The following is a 19361-nucleotide window of genomic DNA, read 5'->3' on the forward strand; positions in this document are numbered from 1 at the left end:
TCATGGAAAATGAAAAAAAAAACTTTTAAATAATCATTGCTTCCTCTTTACTGCATCATTGTCTTTAATTTTGATTATATGGAATAGTTTGGGATTATTCTATTTCTCTCCCCATAGAGCATGAATTCATTCTTCATAAATAAGATTGATTTTTTTGCTGAAGAAGTTACAGATCTTTTTGGGTATTCACACAATAACTAAGTGTTGAAAGAGTATTAGACTGAATCAGGGAGACATAGTTTAAATCCCACCTCAGATAGTCAGACAGTTAAATAATTTATTACATGTCTCAATTTCTTAATTCATAAAATGTTAATGATAATAGTAGCACATAATTCATGGAGCTGTTGAGAAGATCAAATGAGTTAATGTTTATAAAATGTCTTACAAACTCTAAATCATTAATTTAATAATTATTTTTGTTATTAATACTATTTTATTAATTTTATTTTGAATATACTACAGTTGACAGAGAAAAGCATTAGAAATGAAAATTAGTATGGAGAGAGATTTCATAGTAGTTCTATCATTGTTCCTGTTACCAAGCTAAGCAGGTTCATAAAGGGTGTAGAAATGAGTCATTTTATTTTGGTTGCTTCCTGTTACCAATCTGTGACAGTAATGATTCAAAAGAAAAAGTAAGTAAGAATATTTGTATTTCAATCCTGCCTTTGTTTATATACTGACTACATCACCTTAGACAAGTCATTGAACCTCCCTACTGTTCAGCTTCCCATTTGTCAATTTAGAATTTTGCCTAAATGACCTCTCAGGTTCTTTTCACAACTAAGTCTATGAATCAACATTTGTTGATTCTATTTATAATACACTCTGTTCTATGAAGATTTACAGATAGACATGTCATGATACTTAGTCTCAAAGAAATCTCATTGTGAAAGAGGGAAAGGCAGGTAACCAATATCAATGAGAGTAGAGAAGGAAATAAATGAACAAGTGAGGTTCCAGAGAATTAGAATGATGCATCTAATGAGGGACAATGCCTTTTCAATTGTAGTAGTCAAGAATGGCTTCAATGATCTAGATCAGTAAATTTCAGGCTCTCCATATTTCCCCCACAAACATAACACATTTTTGCTTTAGGGCAAATATGGACTGATGAAAAAAAAAAGAAGACTTGGAACAAAACAGGGATCCTCCTGGTACAACCAAAGATTGGAAGAAAGACCACAGGAGTTCAGGATTTTAATTAACCAATGTGAAGTTCAAACACCTCCAGGCTAACCCAACAAAAATAACAAGTGGGGGCCCCTTGCACTAGCTGGGTTTGGCTGGAGTCTTAGCTCAAACTATAGGAACTTTTACCTCCCCACAGTGAGGAGAATTATGGTCTGGGTCCAGGCTGACTGAGGGAATCTCAGTTGATTTAGAATGCCAGGCCTAGCTTCACTGCAAAGATGCTTCCTGAATGAGAAGAAACCAGCACACGGAGAGTGCGGAGACAGTGGGGCAGGAATATTTCTGGCTGCTGGCACTTGCAGAAGAGGTGACCTGTTGGTTTGGGGTTCAGGTCAGAGGGATGAGTTGAAGTGAAGCTAGAGACACCATCCCCCACTCCACAATTAGAGGTGCTTACATTAATATTTGTCATTTTATAAAAATGAATTAGCAAAGAAGGAAAATAATTTACAGAAATCAAAAAAGACATCTAAAATAAGATAAGAGATATTGAGGAAACTAAAAAAAAGAAGATTATGAAAAAAGTTAACCAAATGGAAAAGGAGATAGAGTATTTGTGAATGAGCCTTTGAGAGATTTTTGGGTTTTAAGTATTTATTTCTAATGGAAGAAATAAATAACTATAATATGTCTGATATCTATTACTATGTAATTATGTAATTTTTTGGAAAATATCCTATTAGTTACTTTTAGGGACAGTCTAAATCTAAGAGCCTTATCCCTTTTAATGGGAAGTCTGTACTGAACCTATTCAACTTGATTCTACAACTAGAGACCATTAGTAAGAATTCTTCCCTGCCCCCTGTCCTTCCTCTCATACACATGCCCTCAGCAATGGATAACATGTGCAGTGGAGAATGCTATTCTTCAGGTTTAGCAGACCTCACCTTCATAGGAAAAGGATAGAGTAGTTTGAATTTGATTTATTTTGGGCTGCTTGTTTTGCTCTGATGGGTAAGAAAAAAGGAAGAGAGAAGGAGGCTTTTATTTTGCATTTCAAATTCAATATCACAATAGGACATCTGAAAGGAAACATAAACTATTAAAAAAAAAACTTTCTTCCATAATCCAATCTTAGAGAAGAATACTTTAATGGAGCTCCTGTTCCCATTACTGAGCAGGAATGCTGTCCAGAGCATATTAGCTGAGTTTTGAATTCTAAATTTTCAGGCATATCAGTAATTCTATTGTGAATAACCTTTTATAGTTCAGGTCACTATTTGTTCATGCCAAGTTCAGGAAAATTGAATAAGGGATGATAACAGATGAGGACCACAGCTTTCTTCTTGGCAGCTTGGAAATTATTAACAATGAAAGGTCCTTCCTTATAAAATCATTCATCCATTTCTTAAGAAAATCTTGTTAATAGAAGAGATTCAGATACATGTTCCTTCTTTATTAAAACAAATCTAAGTAAATTACAAATACAAAGTTTTATGTTTAGCTTTTAACAATAAATAGAAAAATAATGGAATGTGTCTTAATGAGATTTACTATGTCAGGGAAAATATAGTTCAAATTTTAGGGAGACTGAAAATATAGAGAACTTTTTAATACAACCTAAATAGTTTGACTAATTAGGCTACAATAAATTCAGAAAAAAACTGCATAGAACCTACTCAATTTAAATGTATATATTAACAATAAGATATATATATATATATATATATATAATGTAATTATATCTCAACAACTTTCTCTTTTTATATATATATATATATATACACACACACATATATATATATATATATACACGAATATGTGTGTATATAATTTCCCCACAGATTTCAAATACTCTGTTCAAACACACGTGTGTGTGTGTGTGTGTGTGTGTGTGTGTTCAGTTCTTTTACATTTAAAGCTATAAAACATTGCCCTTCTTGGATAAATTACAATATTGTAGAAGACAAATAAAGATTACAGTTGCTTCCAATTTAAGCTTTTTTTACTCACTTTCCAATAATTGCCTTTCAAAAGGCTCTTAAGACATAGTCTCAAGTTTCAAGAACCTTGGGGAAATTAGTCAGTTTGGGCCATAATAAATTAATAATAATGTTGAAATGACTTTTTTTTTCCTTTAGGAGAATATAAAAACTTTGCAGAAATCTCTCAGTTCCTCTTATAATACATTGCTTTTTTTTCTGGGTCTATTCTTTTTACATTCCTTTAGCTGAATAATCATCATTTGTTCCCTAGCTTTTAGAGAAAGTAACAGTTAAATAGATAATATAGTTCTGAGTTTTTCAAAGTGCTTCTACCAGCTTAGAGCCTTTGACCCTATTAACATTCTTAACACATCTTTCACTTCATGATCTGTGTCCAATACTTAGAAAAATGAATTTCTCTACTACATATGTACATACTATTTATAATCAAGACTCTCTCTCTAAGGGGATGTTCCTAAATATAACCTGGGAATTTTAACAATGAAGGAAATTCCATGGGGCCCAACTCCTCTTACTTTGTTTTATCACTTTATAATTTAAAAAGTATTTATATTGAACTTGCTGAAGCAAGTGTTTCTTGAGTGCCAATTCCCTGGAGTTGCTAGGTGATTCAATGGATAGATCACTGGACTTGGAGTCAGGAAAATCTAGGTTCAAATTCAGCATCAGTAATTTCAAAAAAGTCAATCTCTTTTTTCCATTGGAGAAAGAAATGGGATACCACTCCAGTATCATTGGCAAGAAAACTCCATGAACAAAAGTCCATGGGGTGACAAAAAGTCAGACATAGCTGAAATGGCTGAACAATAATAATAGCTATCCTGGGTGTTATAAAAGATGAGGGAAATAGTAAATATAGGTTCTATCCTTCAAAGATACATGACAAGACACTCTCAAGCAAGTTGGCATATTTTTTTGGACTCTAGGCAACTATCCTTTGAAGGATTTATTAAAGATATATTTCCCTAAGCTTAATAGTAGACCATATCGAAGGATCCTAAATTTAGAGTTTAGAGTAACCTCAAATACCATCTTGTTTATCAGCTTTTCATTTTATAGGTAAAAAAAACTAAGAGGAAAGTTGTGGGTGGTCCCAAAACCTTCAAGACTCACAACCTAGTCCTCTACAATCCCAAGTCAAAATTCTTCTGACAATACAACAAAAGATTTTAAGATATGTTGGTTGTTGTTTAGTAACTCAGTCATATCCAATTCTCCATAACTTCATTGATCTCATTATATATGAGATTTTCTTGATAAACTTACTGAAGATGATTTCTATTTCTTTTTCTAGTTAATTAAGGCAAGCAGAAAAGTGGCTTGACCAGGGTTGCACAGTAAGTGTTTGAGAGTTGAACTCAGGTTTTCCCAACTCCAGTCCCAGTGTTTTATGCATGGAGAAATTTAGTTGCCTCATGCCATGGCTAAGCATATTTCATAATTCACCTCCATAAAAATTTCTAAAGCCATTCATGATCCATTGATAATGAATCAAAGAAATAGACAAAGTAAAAGAATAAAAATAACTGGAAAAGTGAAAAGTTATAAACAGAAACAATATGAACAGAGCTATCTATTTGGCATTCCAAAGAAACTTCCATAAAATAATCTAAAATATAGCATTTTACTGTATTTTAACAAGTAATAACCTATTTCCCAAAAAAAAGTGATACAAAAATGAATTTGTTTGGAAAAGCAAATTTTACCACATTAAAGTGACTTATAAATGTCTTATTTAAATTATCAGATAAGACAAATTCCTAAAAGAAATGTTTGTTTGTTTTTTTCCAGAATACAGTTAACACATGGACTGTCTGGAAACCACATCTGGTTGGTTGTCATCTTTTTTGTTCTAAAGTTACAGTCAAATACATCTTAAACATTTTGATGTAAAATTTTGTATCATCTGAATATGTATTGGGTACTGCCAAAGGAAATGTATAATTAAGTCTTGATTGAGGTTACACTTAAAGTGGTATTTCTAAAATTTAAAAAGTAACTTAAATAGACCAAGCCTGGCAAGTTTTTCCCTATTAAGAGGTCGACAAATTTCTTATTACACCTTCATGCTATGTTTTAGTTGAGATATCACCTAGAAATTTGCCTCTAATCTTAGAAATATGGAAGGAAGGAACATTGGTCTAGAAAGGAAAATAAAGCACCTACAAAGTATGGGTTCAGAAACTTGGGAGAGGGAGGTACTTCAGAAAAGACAATAAAATGATGGGATCTCAGTTGCACTTGATAAATAAAGGTGAAAATGCAAGTGTGAGAAGCTCAGGATAGCCTTTCCTATAAAATGGGCTAGGAAATCTTTTTTCCTTTATTCATTTTCTGATTAATTAGCCACTGCTTCTGTAGGACATTAACTTTTACTAGTCAAATAGCAACTCAATTGAATAATAGTCACAGTTTCACTTCATGAACAAAATGATGTATGTTGCTATGCCTCAGTTCTTTTAGTCCTGGAGGTATAAGTGCATTGTTAGCATGATATCTAGGTAATCTAATTTGAGGATAAAGGTGAGGAAGGCCTGGAGTCTTATTGCTTGTAAGATATATTTTGTAAGCCTATAAAAGAATGCAACAAGAACTGCAAATATTTCACATTTATTTGTAGTGGGTTTTTTTTTTATTTTATTTTAAATCTACTCTTTAACTGAAGACACTTAATTAGAACTAAAGGAGAAAGTTAAGCACAAAACAGCAGGAGTACTTGAGGATACAAATGTTTCATTAATTGGATAAGAGAGAAGGAGGAAAAATGTTATCATTATTTCTGAACAACACTTAATTAAGAACACTTTGATCTCTGATCAGCATGAATTTAGGGTCAGTTCTACAATGTATTTGAATAACAAAATTAAAAAGGGGGGAGGGATTAAGAAGAGAAAGTTGAGCTGGCACAGAAAGGATAGTTAATTATAACTTAAAGGGAGGAGACAACTTAGCAAGTTACTACTTATGAGAAAGGCTTCGAAACCTACCATAAGGCAGAGATGGTCTCTAATGAAGTGTACACTGTCTCACTGAAGTTCACTTGTACAACCAGAGGCATTACAGAACAAATTTGAATTGAAGCAGAGATTCATCTGACAAAAAATATATTGAGTGGGGCCAAGATATATGTATTACTCTTCTGTTTCCACTTTTTGGTCTTTCCTGGAGTCCATATTTCCCCTAAATATCAAAACTTGGACCAGAAGGTTGGTAGACCATTAATTTTCAAGATTACATTTTCAAGTTTATGCCCAAAGGGCTATAAAAAGTGTATATCCTTTGATCCAGCAATACCACAACTTAATCTCTATCCCAAAGAGATCATAAAAGGGCATAGGACCCACATATGCAAAAAATATTTATAATAGCACTTTTTGTGGTAGCAAAGAAATGGAAACTTAGAGAATGCCCATCAATTTGGTAATGGCCAAACAAGTTGTTATGTGAATGGAATGGAATACAATTGTGCTACAAGAGATGAGGAGGAGGCAGATTTCAGAAAAGCCTGGAAAATTTGCATGAACTGATGCTGAGTGAAGTGAAAAGAACCAGGAGAATATTGTACAAATAACATCAATACTGCCTGATGACCACCTATGATTGACTTACCTATCCTCATGATCCCAGATTCCAAGAGACTTGATGGAAAATGCTATCCACATCCAAATAAAGAACTATAAATCTGAATACATACTATTTTCACTTTTTAAATTTTTGTCATTTCTTTTTTGTGGTTTTTTCCCTTTTGTTTTGATTCTTCTTTCACATCATGACTGTGTGAATAGGTTTAATGTAATTATACATATATAACATATCAGATTGCTTGCTGTATTGAGGAGAATAGAGAAGGAAGGAGGGAGAAAAAAGTTTGCAAGTCTTATAAAAGTGAATGTTGAAAATTATTTTTACATGTAACTGGAAAAATAAAATTCTATTAAGTGTGTGTGTGTGTGTGTGTGTGTGTGTGAAGGGGAAGATTGAAATCTCTGAAATAAATCTGGATATTCTTGAGACTCAAGGATTATTGGTTTATTGACAATAGAGTCATAACTCAAACAAGGCAGTTGAAGGACTGAAGAAGGTGGAAGTAGTGTGTTCTAGTACTGTAGTTTACAAGCCTCCAGCAGTATGCTACCAATCACAATTATTAGAAGGAATTAATTAACATTTAGAAAGGGATTTATCCGAAGGACTCCATAACATTATGGAGAAAAAATGCCTACTCTTGGCCTGTGGAGTACAGACCAAATTGCCTTTTGGAGTTACATCTCTGCTATAAACAAATCAATAATTCTACTGAGTATAACATTAACTATTCAAAAAGAAGTTGATCTTCTATATTTGGTAAATTTAATGTCATATCAGCAGTAGATTTCTTCACTTGTGTTAGTTGATTTTTTTTCCCTTTAATTTACTGAATGAATGATAATTTGTATATATTCTGGAGATGGCACTCAGATAGCAAAAATGAAGTTTTGGGTTGCAGTGGTCTATAGATTTGCCGTCTCCTGCTGTTGAGCTAGACAGCTGAGTAATGTCAGCACAATGAGATAGAGTGGGATGACCTCAAGGCAAGCAAGAAGCAAGAGAAACAATACAAGGGGGAAAATGCAATTTAGCACAATAGTAGGATTTGGAGAAGTAATAACTGTCCAGCAGAAATCAGAAAAAAAAAATTCAGTGGGCTTACTTTGTTTGATTTCTTAAGATAAAATGGAAGTCACAAATAATACATAAATAATATAGCTGATAGGAGTTCAATTCTCTCAGCATGAAAAGGATAGGAATTCTAACATCTTGATAGTAACACTGGAATCAGGTACAGAGTCTTTTATAAAAACACAGCCCCAGAAATAGTTATGAGGCATATAAAAAATAAACAACTGATGCGAGGAAAATGTCTATTGGACAATATTTTCAATGGCAACATCAATGTCATAACCCCGGTAATATCAAGACATCGAACATTTATTAAGTGATGACTACATGCCAGGCACTATGCCAAGTACTGAAGAACAAAATAAGGTTAAAAAATGTCCCTGCTATCAAAGATCTCATAGTATAATGGAAGATTCAAGATGTAAATAATTGTAAAGATACAACATCTAGGCAGGATAAGTTGGAGATAATAGAGGTAAGATATTAGAATTAAGAGGGATTAAGAAAGAATTTTCAAAAGATAGAACTTTAGCTGAATTTTGAAAGAAACCTCAGAGACCAGGAAGGGAAGATGAGGAAGAAAATAATTTTAGTGATTTTAAATACAGATTTAGAAACTTGGTTCTGTCATCACATTTAGGAAATCATTCATTCCATTGGTAATTATCATAATCCCTTAATTTGCCTTCTTACTTTTGTTTTATTGGCCTCATAGTAAACAGTGACATATGACATCCAAAAGATATTCATTCAAATCCAGACTCTAATATTTTCTTGTATATCCTTATGAGATCTTTGATACCAGGGACTGATTTTGTCTATTTCTTTATTTCCAAAGCTTGGAAAAATGCCTAGGATATAAGAAGTGCTTAATAAATGCTTATTCTTGTTGACCTAACCATAAGCATCACACTTAATACCTTCTGTATCTTGGTCCTTCATTTGTAATTTAGAGATAATGTATCTACAATATCTCTTTCTCCAGGTTGTCATGAAATTCAAATGTGAGACTTAGATATGACACATTTTACTGATTTTTTTTTTTGCTGAGACACTTGCAGTTAAGTGATTTGCCCAGGGTCACACAACTAGGAGGTATTAAGTGTCTGAGGCCAGATTTGAACTCAGGTTTCCCTGACTTCAGGGATAGTACTCTAATCACTGTATCACCTAGCTGCCCCACATTACTGAATTTTAAAGGCTGTTTTTTTTTTTTTCTATCTGTTCCCATCCTTCATGTTTCAGATTAAAGTATGCAATCAGTAAGTAGTTTTAAATGATGCAAAAGGCAAACATCTATTTTAAGATGCAGAGTGATTATTGGATAGATGAAATAAACATGATAATAAGTGGCTCTATGTGAACTAAATAATTTCTCTTGTTGAGATATATTTGCATTCAATAAATATTTTAATTTCTTCTTCTATTAACTAAGTAGTTATTTTAACACATCAAGCATGCTGAGAGAACACTTGGGCTACCTATTTTCTGTCCATCTTTCTTAACAAACTCTGCTTGGTTTTCATTCCACAGGACATCATGCCTCCTCCAGGATAATCTCAAATCTGATCACCAATAATGTTGACTCAATTTTGGTACTCAACACCTTTTTATCTCCCTCAATTGTCTCTCCCCTCCAAATGGAGCTCTGAAGGGTTGTAGGGTAGAGCAATAAATATTTCCCAAAATTTTCCTTTATAAAAGGCTCAGATTTTTGCCAGTAAGTCTACATTATTTATCAGCAAATCTGCCTGCTTTCCAAAAAAAATGAACATATCTTGTTCCCCAATATCTACTACTCACTAGAGTCCTCCTTTTTCCACTTCCTTTTGTTTTGTCATCTCCCATTAGATTGCAAGGTCCTTGAAGTTAGAAACAATATTTTTTCAATTTATTTGATTCCTAGAACTTATCACAGAATTGAAAGCATAAATGTTTTTGATTGAATTCTCTCATTTTCCATTTTTGGGTAAATAAAAAGAAATTTTGTTATCTTTAAATGAATTTTATGAAAAAGTATTTTAGAAAAAAATTGTGAATTTCTTAATTGCAGATAAGGATAGTTTTCAATATTCATTTCTATAACATTTAGAGTTCCAGATTTTGGTCCTATTCCTTCCTCCTACTCAAAACAGCAAACAAACTGATATAAGTTATATATATATATATATATATATATATATATATATATATACAGTCATGGAAGCATATTTCTATAAAGGGCTGAAACTCTGAATAGGTGCACTTGAATCAGACAACCAAGCACTTAAAGCTAGTTACCTATTCAAAAGACAATGACTGTATTAGCATATGTTTGGAATTGCTCTTCTCACAGTTAATGCTGGCTCAATGTTTGGGGTTAAGAGAATTGTAGGTAAGGATTAGGGGGTGAGGTGAGAAAGGCAAGATAACTTCACTTTGTGGCAGAGAAGGGAGGTTGGTGGCAAGCTTGTGGCAGTTTGTCTCCTTCATTCCTTCCCTTAAAGACCAAGGACTTGTACTTATCTTGATTCCAGCTGATTCTGAGGCCTCCAGGTAACTAGCCCAAACTTTACATTTTGGCATCTAATATGTGAACTAAGGACCCTGATTTCACTGAAGAAGTCCTTGGTGACCAGGAAATCGGGTGCGTATTTTAATAGACAAATAGGGAACTTACTTTGTTAAGAGCTAAACTAGTAACCTTTTCTAGATGAAATGGGATAGATATTAGGAAAAGATTCTCCTCCTCCCCACCCCGGGCCTGAGGGAGCTCTATAGAAAGCATACTTAAGTTGAAAAAGAGACAAAGTTTGCTTGTAACTTGGGAGCAGATTGGTAGACTCTTGGATACATTAGAACACATGTCCCCTTGATTTTCAAGGAAGAAGAGATAGAAGCAGATAATTGGAAAGTAGTAGGAGAACAACTGTGTGAATACTACAATGATAAAGATCCTGATTCAATTTCTGAGGAAACATTCTATATATTTACAACATAATACAATTGGCCTTAAAGAATCCTGCAAGTTATAGAAAAAAGAAAAGTTTTAAGAACAGTCAGATGAGGAAGAGTGAGGAAAAAGAGGAAGACAAAGGGCAGATTAATGGTAATATCACCAGAGGGTATGAGGACTTAAGTGAACTTGAAGGGCATGATGATTCTCACTCTCACAGTCCAGCTTCAATCCTGCCTATACCAGAGAAGATCCTTGACCCTCCCATCAACTTCACCTTCCCAGGTGGAAGGAGGAGGAGGAGGAGTAGGAGGGTCAGTGATATCAGCAGCACTTCCCCCCAGTAATCACCCCCTCCTATGACTAGAGTGCAAAAGACACTATTTAAAACCATAGAAGAAGGGCAGAATACAGCTGATTTGAGAATAGAAATGTATCCTGTGATTCAATAGTTTAACTCTTTAGATGAAGAAAGTAAAAGATACACTCCTTTTGATCTAGAAATCATCAAAGACATGAAAAAGACTTGCACTTTTTATGGAGCTACATCATCTTATATTAAGATGTTATTACAGAATTTGGCTTATGAAGTCTTAACCCCTAGTCACTGGAAGTCTATAGAAAGGGCATTCTTAGAACCTGGATTAAACTTGTTGTGGCTTTCTGAATATACTGAGCTCTGTAGGATACAAGCCCAAAGAAACAGTCAAAGTGGAGTTAATACTCCAATCACCTATGACTAACTAACAGGTGTAGGTTCTTATGCAGAAATTTCAGTACAAATTAATTACCCCATAGCAGCATATGAGCAAATTACTTCTGCTGCTAGAAGTAATTTCTATCTGTTATAGATAGAACAGATCTAAGCATGGGGTTTTATCCCAGGTGAACAGAACAAAGGAAAGGTCTTCACAAAAATAGCACAAGGGCCAAATGAACCTTTTGCTGATTTTGTGTGACATTTTCAGACAGATGCCATATGAACTATTGGTGAAAATGCAGCAGCAGAAATTATGATAAGGCAACTTGCTAAAGAAAATGCTAATGAGGTTTATAAAAGAATTATACTAGGACTACACAAGGATGCTCTTTTAGAGGAGATCATAAGACACTGTGCCACTGTGGGCACAAATACCTTTTATAACCAGGCTATGATGCAGACTTCCCAAGATCCATACATGGGAAGACAGGGTCCCTTTTAGCAAAGAACTTCAAGAGAGACTTGTCAATGCTTTCAGTGTGGTAAAGTAGGGCATCTGAAAGCTCAATGTTGACATACAGACAGAGTGAGAAAACAGGGTGGGAGAACAAGACCCAAAACCCCATGTCCAAAATGCAATAGAGGCTTCCATTGGATATCAGAATGTAGGCTGATTCAGGGAAAGGGATTCAGGGCCCAATCCCAAGGCCCAAAACAAAACAAAAAATATTTGGGCCATGATGGCAGCCAATGCTACATGCAGAGAGCCTTTAGAAGTTTAATACCCAGATGTGACCAATCAGCCAGGAAGCAACCTGATGGGAGAAAGGAATTACAATTGGGGAGAATAGAGTTGTATGCAGCTGGGACAACTGAGATACCCCCTGGAGAGGTGAAATCTGTTCCTCTCCAGCCTATGGATCTCTTGCCTCGAGGCACTGTAGGCTTGACCATTTCACCTCCTGAGAGTACTTATAAAACAGTGTTCATCCATATACTGATGTGGGAAACTGGAGAATGTGTAGATAATATCCCAGTCACTAATACAGGTAGCCAATGTGTGACTTATCACCCAGGAGAAGTAGTGGTATTAGGTTTACTGATACAGATTCCTAATAAGCAATTTGGAGATAGTTGCCCAGATTCTGACTCCAAGAAAGAAAATCCTGCCCCAGTCAAAGATTAAGGCTGACACCTACATGTCTGGTGTAGGAGGATCAATAGCAGCTGAAGTTAATGCTACTCCTTTGAGATGGACTTTGGACAGAGCAATAGGAGTTTTTACTCCTTTTATAGTTGAAAAAATCCCCATCAATCTGTGGGAAAGAGACATTTTTCAACAATTAGGATTACATATGAGTACTTTGTTTTTTTATGAGCAGGGCTGCTGTTGAAGGCCTGCCAACACTTTCACCTGTTCCTGTCCAATGGAAAACTGATACACCAATGCGGATAGAATAGTGGTCTTTAGCTAACGATAAAATTTAGGCCTTATTAGATATAGTACAGGAAAAACTTTACCAAGGTCACTTACAACCTTCTCTAAGTCCTTGGAATTCCCCATTATTTGTTATAAGAAAGAAATCTGGAAAATGGACGATGTTGACTGATTTAAGAAAGGTAAATGAACATATGGAAACTATGGGAACTCTTCAGTCTGGACTTCCATCTCCTACTCAATTGCCTAGGGAATGCTCTCTTTGGGTTATAAACATTAAGGATTGTTTCTATTCTATCCCTCTAGATAAGGAGGAATTGAAAAGATTCCCCTTTTTAGTGCCCAGTGTTAACTTAGCTGAGTCTTATAAAAGATATGAATGGACAGTTTTGCCACAGAGATTGGAAAACAGTCCTGCTATGTGTCAAATGTATGTTGCTGCTGCTCTTACTCCAGTAGGAAAAGCATTTCCAAAAGTAATGTTATTACATTATATGGATGATATATTGGAATGTGCACCCGAGGAACAAATGTTAGAAACATGTCTGCAAAAGACCATAAAAACACTAAGGAAATACAAATTACACATAGCTCCAGAAAAAATTCAAAGACATGCTCTTTTTCAATATTTAGGATATGAAGTATCCTAAAGGTGCTTATAGTACAAAAACTGTCCTTAAGAACAGAGAAGCTAAACACCTCAAATGACTTTCAGAAATTGATAGGAGATATCCAATGGATGTGTCCAGGGTTAAGCTTGACTACCTAACAATTACAACCACTGTATGACATTTTAAGGGGAGACAGGGCTTTAAACTCACCACACCAGCTTACAAAAGAAGCTCAAGAGGCTTTGAGAGAAGTTGAACCAGCCTTATCCAATGTGGTTGAAAGAGTCATCCAAAAACCCAAGGAAATAACAGTTTTTGCTACAAAAGAGGCACCCACAGCAGTCCTTCATTAAAGAGACAGTGTGAGAGTGGGTGAACCTCCCAGAACAACCAGAACAAAGCCTTGCTCCTTATCCAGTGCTTGTAGATAGGATTTTATTAAAGGCCTTCAAGCAATCAGTTCAATTATCTGAGATAAGACCTGACAAGATATACACCTTTTATACTAATGCACAAATTAATGTATGCTGTGAAACCATCCCAGAGTGGCATATTTTATTGGTCACATCTCCAAATTTTACAAATAGGTCTCCATTAAACATAACCAGACTGTTACATAATTGGCAATGGATTCTTGAAGAAAAGATTTCTAAAGTTCCTCTTAAAGGACCAACTATCTTTATAGATGCATCCAAACATATTTGTGCTGTATACTCTCATGACTTAACGATAAAGAGAGTAGTCAGAACTCCTTTTCAGTCCACTCAGCAAAATAAATTGTATGCAATCATTCTATCTCTTAATTATTATCCAGGAGATATAAATATAATATCTGATTTGGCCTATTCAGTAAGTGTGGTACAAAGAATTGCCACAGCCCAAATAAAATTTGCAGCTTCCAATATATATCAACTCTTTAAGGAAATTCAAGAGTAAGTGAGACAGCATCTAGGTAAGATTTATATCTTGCATGTCCCCTCTCATAATGGACTTCCAGGTCCTATTTTTTTTATAGTAATTCAAAGGCAGATAGCCTTCTATGTTGGCCAATACCCCTTTATTTTAGGCAGCCCAACAATCTCATTCTACATATCATCAGGCTGCTTGAGCCTTATATTTGAAATTTGGAATAACAAGAGAGGAAGCTAGGAACATAGTAAAAGCCTGTACAGCTTGCCTTCCTTTCCATGCTCATATGCTCCCTCTAGGGAAACCCTCATGCTTTATTATGCTTGTGTATAAATATAGATCGGAACTGCTTACACTTAACTAAACAAATAACCACACACTAGTACCCTACTACACATTTTGTTAACCCAACCCAGGTGTGCATATTAAAGGAAAGATTAAAAGGAATAAAAGGAACTCAGCAAACATGAGCCCCGCCTGTTTACCAAAAACATCACCTCTAGCATTTACCAGTATTAGAGGCACTGCCTGCCCGGTGAGTTGTGACTTTAACTGCCGCGGTATCCTGACTGTGCAAAGGTAGCATAATCACTTCTCTTTTAATTGGGGACTAGTATGAATGGCATCACGAGGGCTCAACTGTCTCTTATTCTCAACCAGTGAAATTGACTTTCCCGTGCAGAAGCGGGAATACTTATACAAGATGAGAAGACCCTGTGGAGCTTAAGTTGCATAACTCAACAAATACTAATGCATAACCTACCGGAACAACCCGTATAAAGCCCCTGAGTTGTAATCTTTGGTTGGGGTGACCTTGGAGCATAAAATAACCTCCGAATGAGTATAACCCAGATTAACAAATCTAAGTGTAACAATACCAGTAATTGACCCATCTCTTGATCAACGGAACAAGTTACCCCAGGGATAACAGCACAATCCTATTTGAGAGCCCATATCGAAAATTAGGGTTTATGACTTCGATGTTGGATCAGGACATCCAAATGGTGCAACCACTATTAAAGGTTCATTTGTTCAATGATTAAAGTCCTACGTGATCTGAGTTCAGACCGGAGAAATACAGGTCTGTTTCTATCAGTAAATTCATTTCTCCCAGTACGAAAGGACAAGAGAAATAGGGCCAATGTTCCCAATATGTGCCCCCAAGAACAGGGTTGTTAAGATGGCAGAGTTGGTAATTGCATAAAGTTTAAACCTTTACTCCCAGAGGTTCAAACCGTCTTCTTAATAAATGTTTACAATAAATATTCTACTCTATATTATCCCAATCCTCCTAGCAGTAGCCTTCCTAACACTTATTGAATGCAAAGTGCTAGGCTACATACAGTTCCGAAAAGGACCAAACATTGTAGGTCCCTATGGCCTCCTACAACCATTTGCTGACGCAGTAAAACTATTTACAAAAGAACCCCTTTGCCCACTAACTTCTTCCATCTCAATATTTATTATTGCCCCCGTTCTAGCCCTCTCTATCGCTCTAACAATTTGAACCCCCCTACCTATACCCAACACCCTATTAGACTTAAACCTTGGACTTATCTTTGTCCTATCCCTATCTGGCCTATCAGTTTACTCAATCCTATGATCAGGATGAGCCTCTAACTCAAAATATGCCTTAATTGGAGCTCTACGAACAGTTGCACAAACCATCTCATAGAAGTCTCCTTAGCTATCATCCTCTTATCGATCATACTAATCAACGGATCATTTACACTAAAAACACTATCAGCCACCCAAGAAAACTTCTGACTAATCGTTACAACATGACCTCTTGCCATAATATGGTATATCTCTACACTAGCAGAAACAAACCAAGCACCCTTTGATCTAACCAAAGGAGAATCCGAACTAGTATCCAGCTTTAATGTAGAATACGCTGCTGGCCCTTTCGCTATATTCTTCCTAGCAGAATACGCAAACATCATTGCTATAAATGCCATCACAATTATTCTATTCCTAGGGCCCTCCCTTACACCAAGCTTATCTCATTTAAACACATTATCATTTATACTAAAAACACTCCTCCTCACCATAGCTTTTCTATGAGTACAAGCATCATACCCACGATTCTGCTACGATCAGTTAATACACCTCCTATGAAAAAATTTCTTACCTATAAATCTGGCAATATGCTTATGATTTATCTCCCTACCAATTGCTCTATCCTGCATTCCTCCACAAATATAGAAATATGTCTGACAAAAGAATTATCTTGATAGGGTAAAAAATAGGGGTGCAAGCCCCCTTATTTCTAGGACAACCAATGAAATTAGGAAAATGGATGTGACCCATTATAAATCTTTTAGTCGTCTGTCTTTTATTCATGTTGTGGTAGACACCTTTTCAGAATTCACTTTTGCAATACCAGCAGCAAAGGAGACAGTCCAAGTAATCACTGAATTCCTTATACAAGCATTTGCAATTATGGATGTGCTGCAAGCAATAAAAACAGATAATGGACCAACATATACTTCTAAACATTTTGCACACTTTTGTGCACAGTATAAGATTTTACACACCACTGACATACCCTTTAATCCTCAAAAACCGGCAATAGTAGAGAGAAGAAACAGAGACATTAAGATGCTCCTCCAAAAACAAAAGAAAGGGGGAGCCACACATAATCCTAGAGAACTTCATAAATTTAGCTCTTTATACTATTAACTTCTTGATTTTTGACAAAGATACACTGGCTCTGGCAGACAGGTGTTATAACGCACCAGAAGGCCAGTGTGCAAGTAGCTCCACTATCTTTAAATAATCACCAGGTGATGTGGAGAGATCTAGAAAGTGGTGAATGGAAGGGGCCAGATAGGTTAACTGCTTGGGGGAGAGGGTTTGCTTGTATCTCCACAGGTGGAGAAGGAATCAGATGCGTGCCAATGAGCCATAATGTCAATGAGCATTGGAGAGAGACAGAGCAGACCCTTGAAACAAAGGAGAAGACTCAAGCAACATCAGGTGGTTCCATCACTGACTGTGCCCACCACTGAAAGAGCATGGCAGTTATGGCATTTGAATCATGGACATCAAAAATTATTGGACTTCAAAACCCTCATGAATTATTGTATTCTCTGAGACATTGAAAACCCTCAGGAATCATTGGATTCTCTGAGAAATTATAAGACTGTTCCAAGACTTCAAAATCTGAAGGAGTCATTGGATTCCCTTACACATTAAAAAAAAACAACAAAAAAAAAAACAAACAGAAAAAAAAAAAAAAACAGTGTAGGATCTCAAAAATATGCAGGGATCATTGGATTCCCTGACACATGAAGTAATGGACAATAGATTGGTTTTGGACTCTCTCTCTTGGTTGCTGAAGGAGGCATATGTGTGATTATTATTTGCATACCTTCCTTCTAGGACTTCTAGAAATCTCTTACAATACCATGTTTATTCATATTATTTGTTATATCACTATTTGCATGTATAATTCATGTTTGTTACACCACATTGAGACCGCACCACCTGTGGGGAGAATCATCACTGCAAGCCTATGCTTTATTGTTATGTGCTTGTGTAAAACCTCCCATGCTGATGGATTTGTGCATACTTGTTTCTAGTAAGACCAATCAGCCGAGAAATATCTGGCTTGACTCCCGACTTCCCTTTGGTGCTTTTCATTTCCCTTCCTGAGAAGTCAAGGAGGGTGTGATCATCTTTTTAGTGCTTTCATCTCCCTTCCTGAGAAGTCATGGGAGTATCACCTCCTTTTTGGTATTTTCACCCCCTTTTCTGAGAAGTCGGGGGGGTGTGATCACCTCCTTTTGTGGGGTTTCACCTCTTTGAGAAGTCAGGGATGGAATGACTACCTGTGTTCTAAAACAAAAGAAAATGGGAGATATAAAAGGCTGAAACTCTAAATAGGTGCACTTGAATCAGACAACCAAGCACTTAAGGCTAATAACCTATTTGAAATAAGATAATGACTGTATTAGCATATGTTTGGAATTGCTCTTCTCACAGTTAATGCTGGCTCAATGTTTGGGGTTAAGAGAATTATAGGTAAGGATTAGGGGGTGAGGTGAGAAAGGCAAAATAACTTCACTTTGTGGCAGAGAAGGGAGGTTGGTGGCAAGCTTGTGGCAGTTTGTCTGTCTCCTTCACTCCTTCCCTTAAAGATCAAGGACTTGTACTTATCCTGACTCCAGCTGATCCTGAGGCCTTCAGGGAGCTAGTCTGGACTTTACATATTTCCACATCAACTTTGTAAAAGAAGAATGAGAACAAAAGGAGAAAACAACAAAAATGGTGAAAATAACATGCTCTGATCTGTGTTCAGACTTTATAGTTCATTCTCTGTATATGGATAGCATTTTCCATCAAGAGTCTTCGAATTGTTTTGGATCATTGTATTGCTGAGAATAACTGTGTCAATCATAATTTATCATCACATGGTAATGTGCACTGTGTTTACCTGGCTCTTTTCACTTCATTCAGTATTAGGTCATGTAAGTTTTGCTTTTTGTTTCTCCTAGAATATATCTGCTCATCATTTCTCATAGCACAGTATATAAAAGTATTCCACTGCATTCATATACAAGTTTTTTAATTATTCTCCAGTTGATAAGCATCTCCTCAATTTCAAATTCCTTGCAACCACACTCAAAGTGACTATAAATATTTTTGTACATGTATATCATTTTCCATTTTTATGATTTCTTTGAAATATAGACCTATTAGTGGTATTTCTGGATCAAAATCTATGAATAGCTTGGTTGCCCTTTGGACCCACTTTTTTTTTTTTTGTTTTGTTTTCGTTGGTTATTTTTAATGTCAACATTTCTCTTTTTCCAACTATCTCTTTTTAAATAGTATTTTATTTTTCCAAATATGTTCAAAAGTAGTTTTTAACATTTACTTTTGCAAAATCTCATATTCCAATTTTTCCCTTTGCCCCCACTCCACAAGGTAGCAAATGATATGATATAGGTTAAACATGTGT

Source organism: Sarcophilus harrisii, chromosome 4, assembly GCF_902635505.1.
Source record: "Sarcophilus harrisii chromosome 4, mSarHar1.11, whole genome shotgun sequence".
Taxonomy (NCBI): domain Eukaryota; kingdom Metazoa; phylum Chordata; class Mammalia; order Dasyuromorphia; family Dasyuridae; genus Sarcophilus; species Sarcophilus harrisii.